A 14,571-nucleotide genomic window follows, 5' to 3' on the forward strand; every position below is an offset into this window, starting at 1 on the left:
TGCATGTAGAAAATGTTTCTTTCTTTTTTCCTTAATTCTTATAATTCTCACTGTTAAATTGTTAACATTTCATTTTCTAGAAGAACTTAACTATGTTTTCTATCATCTTAACTGTTTTCTTTATGTCTTTAGTTTCTTCTAGCATTTACAGAAAGGGCCTGCTGAGGCCCACGTCCAAAGAAGAAAATTCCCTCCTTATGCTGCTTATCCTGACCCAGGCAACTTATCTCTGTTATTCCTTTGGGTACATACTACGCCAGAAAAAAAGATGAAAACAGGGAAAAGAGCAGAGTTCTAGGATAGATTTCTTGATCAGTAACTAACAGTAAGTTTTATCTGTGATCYCTTTTCAGAACTCCTAAGTGGAGTACATGTTCTGCAGTAGTAGCTGAACTTTATGATCTTCATAAAGACAGGGAGAAGTTGGAGTGGTTTGAATATATCTGTCCAGTGAGACATCTGCTAATTAGCCTTTGCTTTCTGAAATTTCCAGAYGAATTCCTTTAGAAGAAATAAAAGCTCAACTAAAATCTGACTTTCTTCGGTACAGTTTTCCCTTCCACCTCTTTGTTTCTCTTTCCAGCCTAGAAAGAAGAGCTGATGAACAAAGAACCAGAGTTGAGGCTAGACACACAACACCTCAGCTGGGTTCTGCAGATGATGCTGGAACAACATAAGACTCAAGCAGGTACCACACGTGCCACTTTGGAGCTAAGCCATCAGTGAAAGATCACTGCACCAGGAAGACACAGCATCTTCATGTTAGTGTGGTACCTTTGTTCAGTACCACATGCCGTGACACTGTGAGTACTGCAGTGACTCCTGTGAAAACAGTGGACAAGAGAGCAGTTACCCTTCATCAGAAGAAAAAAAATCAAGTCATGCAGCTACATCTGGAATATTTGTAAATGCTGAGTTTGTAGTAACATGTTGTGTTATAAGGCAAGTTGGGAATGGATAATGGCATCACTGTGATGGCAAAAGTTTGTCTTTTAGATAAAYTGTCAGATGCAAGAAGCCAGCTTTCAAGATCATTACAGGTATCAKTCACCAGACAAGCAGTAAAGACTTTCTGCAAGTCTGAGGAATTCCAGAGTAAAAGGAAAGAAGCGCCAACTTGCAGAGTCCTGAGGGTATGATGCAATTCTGGAGTTTCATGTTCTCTGACAGAATTTTGATGAAGACAAAGCACAATCTTTAGAGAAGCTGGCTGAACTGCAGCTGCTATTGCAAAGACTTTGCTTCCAATCATGGTAATAATGCAAACTGAAAAGCCTTCCCTAGTCTTAGAGGAAGAGAACCTGGCTGCTCAGTCAAGGCTGCTTGTTTTGTTTTTTTGCTTTTCCTTTTTCTTTTTCCTTTATCATTGTAGAAGTCCCAAAGGTATACAATTTCCTAGAAGACTCACCTGCAGGATTAAGTTATCTTTAATACTTGGTGAAGGTATGTCCGGTGCAGATGACAGGGACTGTCTGGAACTTCTGAAGCTTGTGATGCAAAGAGCTATGCCCATGCCACCCATTTTTGATAGCTAGCAGGATTTCTGCTGAAGGTTTTATGACATCAAAACCAGAAAGTAGCATATGGGGAAACACTACCAAGTAGTTTCTACTCTCATTTCTGGTGTGTAAAAAGGCATTACACGCAGTCTCAGAAATGGCATTCTTCAGTATGTGAAACACAGTCTCCTTTCTTGATCTGCCACCATTAAAAGTAATGGGTGCAAGGTATCTCTTGTGGACACATTTTATAATAAATTCAAATGAATAATGGAAGTGATTAACAATCAGATAATTGTTTTGTTTACTCACAGAAATACTTGTCTTATGGGCAAAAGCATGGACTAAACACAAAAAACACCTTATGCCTTCTTGTTTCTTTTAAAGTACACTCCTTTTTTACTCAGTTTTCCACTTCGAGAGTTCTAGTTTCTAAGTGGTTTCATTAATTTATAGACCTTTCTGATTCTGGGCATCCTCTTAAAATATTGCTTCACTGAGCACCTGATATGTTAAATGGCATAATTTATCACTACTGAGCATGYAGAATTTTGGACATACTATCTCTAATGTAACCTCCATTTTTACATAATTCTTCTTTTAACAAGAATTTATAATCTCCTTGCCCATAAAAAAACACAGCTCAACAAAAATATGTCAGAGATTATTCCACTACGTGGCTCAGCAAAGCTTCTGAAGAAACAAATTGCTTTATCTGTTGTAGGTGCAGCTCTAACTCCTTAAGAACTGATTGAAAACTCAGGGATCAAATCCAAAAACCAAGCATTTCCTGTTAAGGCACTCACTCTGCCTATACAGCTGTGAACAAGCAGTCAGGAAGAGTGGCTTGTGCCTGTTAACTCTTGGGYGTCTTGAGGCCATCAGCGCTCTTATGCTCCAAGCACCACATTGCAAGCACATCCAGCCCCACCCYTAGAAGCTCTGTGTCTGCCTGGCGGGTTAGTCAACTGCAAGACAAGTCTTGAGYATACACAGAGCCTCTGATATGGCTTCAAGAGCTGCTGTCTAAACCCAGCAACACAGCAGAGATTCACAAGTATGTGGGGAGCAGACATAAGCCTGAGATACTTGCTCTGACACACAAGAGCCTGCACAGACTTACACATATCTGACTTCATGCCTAACAGAAAAGCTTTTATGTTGCAAAAGCTAGCTCACATTTTCAGTAATGAAGCATGTACATAAATGACAAACAAAATTATAAAGCAATATGACATCTACAAGAAAAGAAATTCTCTTTTTATTCCTTTGGGCTAAATGTTAGCATGAATAGATACTGTCAAACACATTTGTAAGTATTATTCTAYTGCAAATGTGTGTTCTGTTCCTCAATTCAGATGGGCGTTGTGACCTCTTCTAGTATGGAGTTGCAAAGCCGAAGATCCATTGCAGAGGATGTCCAAGTCCTCCTCCTACCTCATCCGGACTGATTCAACCCCAGTACAATACAGCTTATCTCCAGGTACCTACAGCACACTGATAAATGTGGGTTTGAGCTACAATGGCAGTTTTTTACTGGCATGACTGAAGGAGTGGGCATATGTTTATCTTCTGACATCTCTACTACAGGGCTGATCACACCTTAAAGTGCTGCAGCTATCTGCTACATAATCCTGAGTCAAAGGTCTTAAGTACACAGCTCATATTCACTCAGAGAGTACAGATCAAGGTTTTCTCAGAAAGAAATCATCTGGTTTCAACAGCTGCAGAGTTCTCAGAGTAGTTTCTGACCTAAAAAAGTATTTCTCCCCATCTTGCCCTGCTGTTGTGCACATGGAAATGATCACCATGATATATATTTCTCTCCAACACACTTTTCAAACTACTGTAATTAGTATCCACAGAAAGGACTGAAGTAGCAATTAACTAAATAATGCATGTTGCTCATCAAAAAAAAATGTGTTCTAAAACTGATTCAAATTAAAGCCTTTTCCCCCAGTTATTTTATTATCCTGCAGGTTACTCAGCCATCAAGCAAGAAGCCATCACATACTGCCCCAGATACGTAGCATTCCTGTTGCGAGTTTGAGCAGTATGTTATAGTGGTATCTGACCACTCTAATATTGCTCAGTTTTACTCTGCTAAATGACTTGTGGGGTATCTTAATTAATTGATACCAAGTTGATCTAGTTTGTTTGGTGCTTTCAATTTCATTAAAGTTCCTAGAAACAGGGCACTCAGCACCTTGAGAATGTTGCTCTGCTGGAGCAAGCCTTTCTAGTCTTCTACTAAAACAATAATGGTGTGGATCTTTGCTGTTTTTGTTAACATTGTATACATGTCCCAGCAGACTAAATGTTGCAGTTTTACTGAGAACACTGAAAACAAGCTCTTCTTCCTCTCCATCTCTTACTGTAATTTCACTGTATTTAATAATACTTCTTATGATAAATAAAAATTAAAGGGCTTGACGTTGCTACTTTATGGATGGGATTTTTTGCCTTAACGTGATCTCTACAGATAAAGCACAACTCCTAGTATCAAGGTGCTACAGCATTGTAGCCTATTTCCAGCATTTCAGGAACTGTTCCAGTGTTCACAATCACATCAATCACTGAATAATCACACTGCAGGAGATGGAATACTAGGAAAATAAAAAAAAAAATCAGCTGAATTATGAACATAGTATGTTGTACACAGAGCTTAATCATCAATAAAAATACTACGAACACTGAAAACAAAATGATGACTGGCATAAGGGAGCTCTTTTTCAAACCTTGCAACATGGTGATTCTATGGGCAAAGGCTACGGTAATCATGGCTTGGAAGCTGCAGGGAATATAGTGTTAAGTTCACTGTTTTGTTTACTCTGATTTTACACAGATTCTAAAGGAGATTGCTGAATAACAGGAAAAAGGTACAGATGTTCTTCTCTACATCACCCCACTCTCAATGGGGACAAGGGATAAACAGAGGTGTCTGAATGCTCATCCTGAATCTGGCTCGTTTCACATTTCTGGAAACCCTCCTTCACGAACAATAGTATGGAGACTGGGGATTCCTTTCATGGCTAATATAATCCCATCAAGAGTCATCTTCAGGGAAGTACTAAAAGAAATACAGATCTCCTGGAGGTGTCAGCCCTGATATAGGCCTTACCCTTGCATGTCACAGCAGCTAAGTGTTTGAGAGCTGCTTAGAGAGCATGGTAGGATGCACAGTCATGCAGCCTGAAATAGACATTTAAATTCCTACCTGTTTGGGGCTTCTCAGGGGACTCAGCTGAAGTATAAACGATTCCCTGCTTAAATCCAATTGCAAATACAGTCTAGGCAGGAGGCAAGTGCTTATCTCCTCGTAACAGGAAACCAGGAAGCTTTCAGGCTAGAAAAGGAGGTGTTTACTGGGCTGTGCAGTCCTGGAAAATAGATCTTCCAGACTGCTGTCTGACAGGGGAGTTTTAAGCCTCTAAAGATCTTAGTGTACTGGATCCCAGCATCTGAAACCCAACAAATTCTGCAAGGTTGAGGCCGTCAAGCCCCCTCACATCAGAAAGGGGTGACATCAATCAAAACAAAGTTAAGTAAACCTGAGATCTGTTTTTGAATTTAACTTTTAATTCAATTGGATTCATGTTTATTCATTTCTCATTTAATCTGCAGACCAGATAAGGTCCAGCTAATCAATTCAGGTACACAAAACCCAAGTACTTCTGATAATATTACTCTGTTTTATATTCTGTAATGGTTACACTATTCCAATCTATAGTTCTATATTTTTATTCTAAGAAAACAAACAGGCCTTCCAGCAAATCTTTCCAATTTCGTATAGCAATCTGTTCTCCTGTTACCAGATAATTATATTTACAACGTCTCCCACTGAACAAGTACCAGCATTACAAATATACAAAGCTCCATTTCTCAGATAAAAAACTCTATACAGTGACTTTTGCACAAATATGAGCTAAGAACCATGCCCTTAGAAGTTAAGAAGTTTCATAACTGAAAAAAAAAATCAACTATCCAGTGCACAATACTGCACTGCCTCCACATGGAAAGGCATTAATGTTTCCAGAAAGACTATTTTCTCCATTCAATTCTGAAAGGCCATGAAACATATACGCTAATGAAAGTTTCCCCTTGAAAACTTTTAGTTTTAGCTGATATTTGTTTACTGTCATTAGCCACTAGTCACTGCAAACTGATTTCCTAGCTACAGTAACAGAAATTGCCATACTTAGTAATCAGTCCTTCGAGAAGGAAAATACATTACGAGAGAGATCTTGAGCAGAATTAGTGCCAACAACATTGCCTCAATACAGTGATCAACATCTCTGATTTCCTCTTTCGGCAGAAGCCCTGCCCGTGGGAGGGGAGAGGGGGGTCACGGCTTGGYGGCCCAGAGCGGCAGCGGCTGGTGGGGTCCATGCAGCAGCTCACACTGGCACTGTGGACACTAGCCATGAGACCACAAAATTTAGGGTGGCTAGAGGCTGCAAATTCTCCTCTTTGCTTAGGGAAAGGAGAAGTCTCCATTCTCAAGAGATAATCAGCACCAGTGATTCATCTGGGAGCTAGGAAATGTAAGCTGAGAAAGGAGAAAGCCAGAATTACTAGTATGATGCCTCAGATGGAAATACCAAAGAAGCTCTAAAGGTTTTTCTACACTGTCAGCAAAGCATATGCCCCCTCAGCCTCACTCAAGGGTATTTCCCGGGCACCTGCAGTGTTAGTCTTCTGGCACCAACTTAAACATCCATCACCTTGCACACAATAATAATGACAGAACAAGTGTTGTAAATACTGAAGACTGAAGGCTTGACCTCGACAGATGCAAGTCCTCTCCAACCGAGGTGAAAGAACATAAAGGCATTCAGCACCTGACAGGCTCAAGGTCACTGAGCAGTGAGGCACTTAACTGAAGGAAGYTTGGGCTGTGTATGTATCTTAGGTGCATCAGAGCACACTTGGACTGCTTTTCTTTTTTATCACAAATGAAGAATTTCCTATCATGGATGTGTTTTAAAACATAAATTTAACTCAGTACTCTAGGTAGCTCCCATTTCATACTGTGCCTCAAGGCTGCCTAAGGTGGGCTTAGTTGAGAAAAACTTTCTCTCTTTTAAACATTCCGGTTTATAGAATATGGTTAAGATTCTATAAACTACATTATACTTCTTATAAACTAGAAGTATAAACTCCTTGTTCCCTAACTCCTCATGGTTACAGCTAGAATATATTGTATGGAATTTTCCAAACACAGAGTACCTACCCAGAGAATTAGCAAAACTGCTGTGGAAAATTATCTAAAACTGCATTTTGATACTTTCAAAAGCTTACAAACCTACTGAAATATATCAGATCCAGACTGCTGTATCAGCAGAGATTGGTGGGATTTTAAACCACCAGCTTGTTTTTGTTGTGTGTACAAATGTCCAGGATCATTTTCTGTCCTGTTTTTTCCCTCTTGAGTTGGATTTGGGATTAGAAAAAAGAAAGTAACAGTCATTAGCTCTGCATAAAAGTGCTATGTCTATATTTAGACCCATTCTTTTTTGCCATTTTCACAGTAATTATCTTGTACTAATTTGGACAGAACGGTTTCCTTCTCTTCTGTAAAAATATTGGTCTGATACTACAGTCATACTACATAAAGATCTCAGAGCTTGCCCCTTACTAATGTTTTCTGTAAGTACAAATACTAGCATAAGTTTTATAATCATGGATAAAAAACAGTAAGTTTTGGACACTTGTACTTTTTAGGAAGACACTAATACGGAAGGCTCTGCATAAGCATCTCTCAGTTATTAACAGTCTGTCCTCAAAGCTCCCTTTGTCAAGTATAGGAATTTGACTACCTGCTTTTTATAAATGGGCAATTTAATAAATCCAAATGAACAAACCACAGAAACTCTATTTAACTCCATAGTCAATTGAGATATCACAGGCACCTACGTGTACACCAGAAAACCTACTACTGCATATAATGCTCTGTAGACTTCACACATCTAAAGTTGCCATGATGCYGCATCAGCAGAACAAGCTAGTGCCTATGCTAGCAACAGTTCAGATGTATACGTTTTTATCCTGATAGGYGTCCAATTTGTTAGGTTGCTCTAAGAATGTCTGTTATGTATCAAAGATACTGTCCAGCAGAGAAGACAGTCATCTTCTTTCAAAGGAAAAGGAGATCTGCCCACCATCCACCTTTATAGGTGACGGTTAAACATGTAACATTAAAGTAATAATTAAGGCATTCATGGAGAAACTGGAAGAATTCAATCTAACAATATATTCAGAAGGTTATGCCCAAACCCACCCTCTCCCAGAGGAAGCTCTTYTAGGCCAAATTTTGTCTGTGTACATTTCATGATTATTCTCAAAAACTAGCCTCATGACTATAAACTGCATACACAACCACCAGGGCAGAATCCAGACTGTCCTTCTTTCTCCCAGGGCAGTACAAGGGTTTATTATTCCCTGTAGACAGACGAATCATGCACAACGCCAACAGGATGGGGTGAATATGTTGTTCAGCACTCAAATCGTAGGTTTGGCAGTGCTACATGTGATCTTGCCCTAAGAAATTTACTGCAGAAAAGGTAACGAAATCCACTCTTTAGCAAAATCCTCAAAATTTGGACCACTCTTATTAAGCCTGAATTATTACAGCATGAGTCCAATAAAAATCTGTGGCTAACTGCATAGCCTGTACTGCACTGTTATGCTGGTAGGAGAGCTGCAGGTCAGTGTCCCATTTGCGCCTACATGACAGATCTTGAGCTCTGCGGCTCAGTACTACATCAAAGATGGGGGACCTWCAGGATGCCCCAAAATTCCCCAAGCCCTTGCAGCACGCTCCAGACAGTTCTTTCAGCACTTGCCTGTTTCACAGATAATCTGTCACGTTATCCAGCAAGAAGGGTTCAGCCTGTCAGTGCCCTCCTGCCTTTACACTGATCTTGCTGCATTAGCACACTGTAACAGCTGCRTACTTGTGAGACTCAGGAAAAGCAAGAGGGAGTTAAAGGCTCCAAGGAGGGCAGGCAAGTGGAAAAGTGCAACCATTAGCGTTGCAGCGATAGGTACGGGGCTTATTTTAGAGGCTTCTGAATTCTTACACTCTGAACAAATCTATCAGGCTTGCAAGGCTGCCATTGGACTGACTGTGTATCCAAGATGTGCAGAATCAAAGACACGGTAAACAGCAAGTGTGGTACACATTTTCCTTCAATTCCATGGGAAGAAATCCACGATCATTGATACTAAGGGGTATAATCCCATCACGCTCCAGGGCATGAACAGCACTGTACCCTGTACATGGCACATGTTCAGAGTTTCRGCTTGTACTTTCTGGTATAAGCTGGCACCTTGTTCCTGCCACAGAACAGGAATGCCAGAGAGCGAGACTAGTGGCCTTCATAACTGGCAAAGCTACCTTTTCTCTGATGCCACAGTTATCATCTCTGACTCTGGTGACCACAGTGCCCAGTAGTTTCAAACAGGTCCTTAGCTTCTGCTGGATGATCACACTGCCTATAAAATGGGCTTGATGTAAGTATGTGCAAGACAATGAGGAGACCTTCAAATGCTGTTGGGGCTGTCTGAGGATGAGCTATTTCAGCCCTTGCCTGGCAGCAAACTTGGACACAACCCCAGTAATGCAGCACCTGYAAAAAGAGTGACCTGTAAAGCCTTCTGTTGACAGTGAAAAATCTCTATATGCCATCATTATTGCAACTTCAGGCTCACTTATTTTCCCAACCCTTTCAAACCTTGTTCAATCTTCTAAACAGTTTTTCCTTGCTTCTTGTACACTTGTCTTTCTGATACAATCGGATACTGACTATCACTKTCTGAAGATTTGCAGATAATAGACTGCTTACTCTTAACTGCCATGAAAATGGACCACTGTTYTCTTAAAAAGGGTTAACCAATGCCAAAGTTCCTCAGGTCTGTTCATCCAAAGCAATATTTGATGTAGCAAAATAACTTATTTCTGTCTGAACTCTGTGGCTACAACTTAGGGAGGCTTGATCTATCACAAGGGAGTGAGGAATAACAGAACTATTCAGCACTCAACRTAAGGGGCAGTAGTAAATGTCCCACATGCCTGCTAAGTCCGCAGATTTTCCCAGAAAATACCAATCACACATCTCCCAACATTTGTCTCCTTCCTCAGCACAGCAGCCTTGCTGTGGAGACATGTCCCTCTGGTCTCTTCCCAGAGATTGCTTCCCTAAGAAACTACTAGGGTATCCCAACTCAGGAACAAGTGGCATTTACACTCCAGTGGGTGGTCAAGGTATTTATAAAGCTAGGAGTCTTCTCAAAGGACACCAAGTACAGAATACAGTCACACACTGTGCAGTGCAAAAATACTTTATTTGTTATCACATTTGTTTTCCTATTTGACAAGTGCAAGGCAACTTTATTAAACTCATATAGAAAAAAAAGCTGCTGGCAAAGAGTAGACCTGAAAGCCAACCAATATGTAACTCCATGAATTATCTGCCACAATGTGACAGAAGAAAGAAAACAAAAAAACAAAAAAACAAAAAAACAAAAAAACAACAACAAAAAAGAGGATGTTTAAATAGGAACAGCTGTTCCTATTGCAACCAGCAGACACTTCAGAGTCCACAAATAGAATTGCCCCATACATACATTTTCATACAGGTTACCTTTGTTAACTGGGACCAGATCAGATCAGGCACATTCGTGCCCCAGAACACTGGGAAACTGGCCACTCTTAATGAAAGAGGCCTTAAATCCAGACAGATTACATGCACCCAAGGGCATTCTTTGGGCTTTATCCCTCTGGCTGATTACAGAAAGAACAAGAACATAAAAATATTTCATGTTCTCAAAAGCACCTGATAAATAAAGAGCATGTGTGTAGTACCAACATATGTCTACAGAAATACACTAAGCAAAATATGAAGATTTCTGGTCCCCTCTGCCCTAAAATAATCACCCATGATTCTGCCCRCTTGCTCCTGACATGAGATGGTCTCCAGTTTTACTTAAAATTACCRGCCAGTGAAAGAATGTTGACAAGGCATGACAAAAATCAAAGGCAAGAAAAATAAAAGCAGAAACGAAAGAGAGAATACTGTGGCTAAGTCCCACCAAAGGCCGTGAACACTCCACTACCAATACTGATGATTTTGTAGGCGTCTTCTCCAAAGCTGTATCACCCACTGATGCCGCCATTTGACTGAACTTGCTAGGCTGCAGAGTACRAAAGTCCACGAAGTCAGCCAGCAGACGAACCTCTGAAAAGACTCCCTCTCTGCTTGGAAGTGGCGTGGGATGAATATGATAAAAAATTATGGAGTTCCCGAAGAAAGTGGCAGTCAGGCTCTCATGGCTGGAGTCAGGACTGACAACAGCTCCTCGTGCCAGAAGGTTCTTTCAGCTCAGAAGCTCTTAGCAGCACCAGTCCTTCTCTTCATACTGTCCTGATGAAACTATGCCCCCCGATCATCCTCCATCTTGGTGAACTCTCTTATTAAGATGGTAATTGTTATAGGCTAACACTGGGGCCAGGAGATCTGAGATGTTACACAAATTGTGCTCCATGTACAGCCTAGTCTTCTGCTGGAGTGGTAGTGAGACACAGCAAAATCCATCTGCTTCTACACACTTCACCTGATGACTCTGTAAAGAAAACATGGGACAAGGCTGTCACTCCTAACTGACTGTTCTGATGAGGTAAGAGATGATTCAGACTCTCACACAGGATGTAGTTGAGAAGATGTGTTTTACTTAGCCTGAAATGCATGTGAAGGCATGCTCCACCTTTTAGCTAAGAAACTTGTGAGATGCTAGGCCCATATTATGCAGGAGACCATGTCCTCTGCATATAGCTTATCCTTGTTGGTGCCTTGCTTTTTATAACTACAGCTTCAGAGCTGTTCCCGTTAAAATTAACTAGAGGCATCCCCGTTGATCCTYCCTCCCCAAATACAGACAGACTCACCAATGTCCAAATTCTGCTTGCTGTCCAGTAGGAGGAAGGAACAGGAATTTCTCCCACAGGATCTGGGCTGGGTGCTTGGAACATGCCTTCCTCCACAACAGCTGGYAGACGCATATGATTCAGTCAGAGGGCTCATACTCAACTGTGAAGTGGTGATGGCCTGAAGATGAATAGTTGAGTCCTGTCTGTCTGTGAGCTGAGGCCTGCTGGCAGAAGGAGGAAGAGGAGGACTGCCTGTCCCAAAACAAAGACTAGCTGGAGGGTTACAGGCCTAAGTGGTACCTGTTGCTGGATGAGGGCCATACCGAGGAAGATACAACAATATGCCACTGCAGAGAAATGAGTTGCTCACACTAGTGGTATGACTTTGACTAGCAAAGGCCCTAGTGCACTGCAAGTTTACGCGYGGAGAGAGGAGGCCTGAACCTATGGTAAAGGCAGATGTTTCACTTCTGTCTTCTCCAGAGAGATCCTCTAGAGAGCTGAGTGTCCTCCTTCTCCTTCTGCACTCTACAGACAGCCTCACCTAGACGCACGAACTGCATGGGAACAGCAGTGAGATTCTGTAAAAGCTCATACTCAAAGCAGAAGGACATTATCATCTGTGAGCAAGAGCTGCTGTACCATGCTGTAACCTCCTTCAGCTTTTCTGCTTTAATGTAGCACTGATTAACACCTGCATGTAACATTCCCAGTCAATGAGTTAACCATGCAAGTAACTGGGCAAAGCTATGGTGCCATGTGTACTCTTCCCAAAAGGAAGAAGAGACTTAGATGTCCTCTGAGAGTAGTTGACACTGGGCTGCCATCTAGGGATGCAGATGGATATAGCTACATCATAAGCTGTATCACATTACTATAAATGAAAGGACTGCAGAACTCAACTATGCCAAAGAAGGTCTTGAAGAAGACGTGCAGGAGAGTGTAAGGACATGGAGTGTATGATGGCACAGGCCATTTTGCACAGCCTCATAGAAATCAAGTTGTTCCAGGTAAAYTGGGTCATTTAGACTGCCTGCAGGGCACACTGGAGAGCAATGACTGGTCCTCAGAGCTCACCCACAGCACTCCAGCTGGGATTTCTAATGATTTACATAGCTGAGTTAATCAGAGCTTTTGGGTCTCAAAGTCACCTCATCAGTTTTCCTACAAAATAGGGCAGATGCAGTCATTGCTAAACGTTTTGAACAAACCCTTATCAAAGGCATGTATCTATCTTCTAATGCTTATATACCTTTTGAATTCCTGTATACAAGTGCCAAAATCTGAGACTGTTTTCATGAACCTCTGCTTCTATTTCTAAAATTTTGAAATGGCTAATTGCAGCTGTCTTTGCTGCTGAATGAACATTTACCGCCTCCTTGTAGCCTTGTATACAGAAATAGATTTATTATGCAAATGCTAGCAGAATTTTAAGCATAGCTGAAATAATGAGTAGTATTGTAATAGCCTTCCCTAAGAGGTATTGTGTGATAGCYGGCCACAACAGTCCAAAAATAGAATGATTGTTCTCAGAATCGGTAGCACACCCAATATGCATTGCTCATTTCTCATCACAAGGGACAGTTCTGTTTTGGACTCCTTCTTATCTAGATTCAGTTGGTCACATGCTACATTTTTTTAGTGTATGTTTTAACATCTTGGTTTTTGCTCCTTTGTATCATTTTCTCATTTTTTCCATTACTTWTATTTATCTAAGAATAAAACACCTATCACAACATAGGCATCAGTGGTCTGTGTCACTGGAATCCTGCTTCTGTCAGTGACCAAAAGGGGATTTATAGAGGAAAGCAGTTAAGAACTATATGTCTAGATATTACTGCAATGCAGGTGCAGAGAGTGCAGTAGGAATTCTCTCCAGACACCATTCATATAGTTAGCTTACGCTGTAACTAATTGACTGCTCTTTCTGTGTTTTGAATTGCTAAATATTTTCTTCATATTTCACAGACTTACAGAATTTAAAACCCTGTCTCTTAAAGCCCGATCACCATGTTCTCTTTGGATGACTTCATACTGCAGTGAGTTTCATTTCACTGCAYGGAACTAAAAACTGCCAAGCCCCATAAAATTCTAAGTTTGAGACCTTCTGGGATCTGCAGCAGAGGGAGACAAGACATGGGTACTTTTTTTGGCAATTTGGCTTACTTTTCTTTTAGTAGCAGGTTGTTCTCATAGTACAAAAGGCAAAAAGAAGAACCTGAGAAGCTAAATAGGTACAAGAAGACAGTTTGGCTTTCCACATTAAAAAACAATAGAATTAAACATTAAAAAAAATTACCTGGGGAAGAATCTGTGTGCCCAAAATATGGGTTAGGTTCTCCCCATCAGGCCCCCGACTGGTCTAACAATTTCTCCCTAAATATCCTGCCTCTTGTATAACTYCTGCTAATAACAAGCTACAATTCTACTACTAAAATACGTTGGTTTTTCTATGCCAAGTGTTTGCCAAATCTTCGMGCATTAGTGCTTCATTCTCCTCAGAGGCACTAGTGCAATGGCACAGATGCTGTTTGAGATTTTTTATGCAACCTGAACTCTTCCTTAATGTATCATAGTTAAATGTTATGTCTAATAGTGTATTTCAAAGTTTTCACCTGGCAGATGTAAAGACCTAACTGTAATTCTTAGAAGAGGCAATGGGCAGAAATTGAAGCACAGGAAGTTTCGCCTGACCGTGAGGGGGAATTTCTTCCCTGGGAGAGTGACGGAGCACTGGCACAGGTTGCCCAGAGAGGTGGTGGAGYCTCCTTCTCTGGAGATCTTCAAGGCCCACCTGGATGCAATACCATGCTCTAGGTGACCCTGCTGAGCAGGGGTGTTGGACTAGATGTTTTCCAGAAGTCCCTTCCAACCTTACTGATTCTATGATTCTATGAAAGTGAAAAGGTCCCTACAGATTTGTCCAAAGTAGCATAATACAGCATAGGGAAAGCAAGAACAAATTTTTAACTTTATCAAATTCTCACATGTTGCCCCAGCATTAGATACTACCTGCCGCAATCTAGAGGTGAGATAGCTGCTGTAGAGGGGAACACTAAAAGGGCTTTTTACTCTGTAGAAGTGCTACGCGAGGCAGCTGTGATTGCTTATGGAGGGATTACACAACGTAACACTCATTGATTG

The 14,571-nt window shown here is 41.0% G+C and overlaps 1 long non-coding RNA gene across 2 annotated transcripts in view; it reads right to left on the bottom strand.

Moving 5' to 3' along the window:
* Nucleotides 1–9,836: 9,836 nt before the first annotated feature.
* Nucleotides 9,837–14,571, bottom strand: part of LOC146601822 (uncharacterized) — a 36,312-nt gene continuing 31,577 nt past the window's right edge. For both annotated transcript variants that reach the window (XR_014895053.1, XR_014895052.1), the window contains exons 2-3: nt 11,446–11,648; nt 9,837–11,123 (exon numbers count right to left, since the gene is read on the bottom strand). This is a non-coding gene — a long non-coding RNA (uncharacterized LOC146601822). The remainder of the gene's footprint in view (nt 11,124–11,445; nt 11,649–14,571) is intronic.

Source organism: Rhea americana, unplaced genomic scaffold, assembly GCF_003343005.1.
Source record: "Rhea americana isolate MKP2758 unplaced genomic scaffold, rheAme1 scaffold_1, whole genome shotgun sequence".
NCBI lineage: Eukaryota > Metazoa > Chordata > Aves > Rheiformes > Rheidae > Rhea > Rhea americana.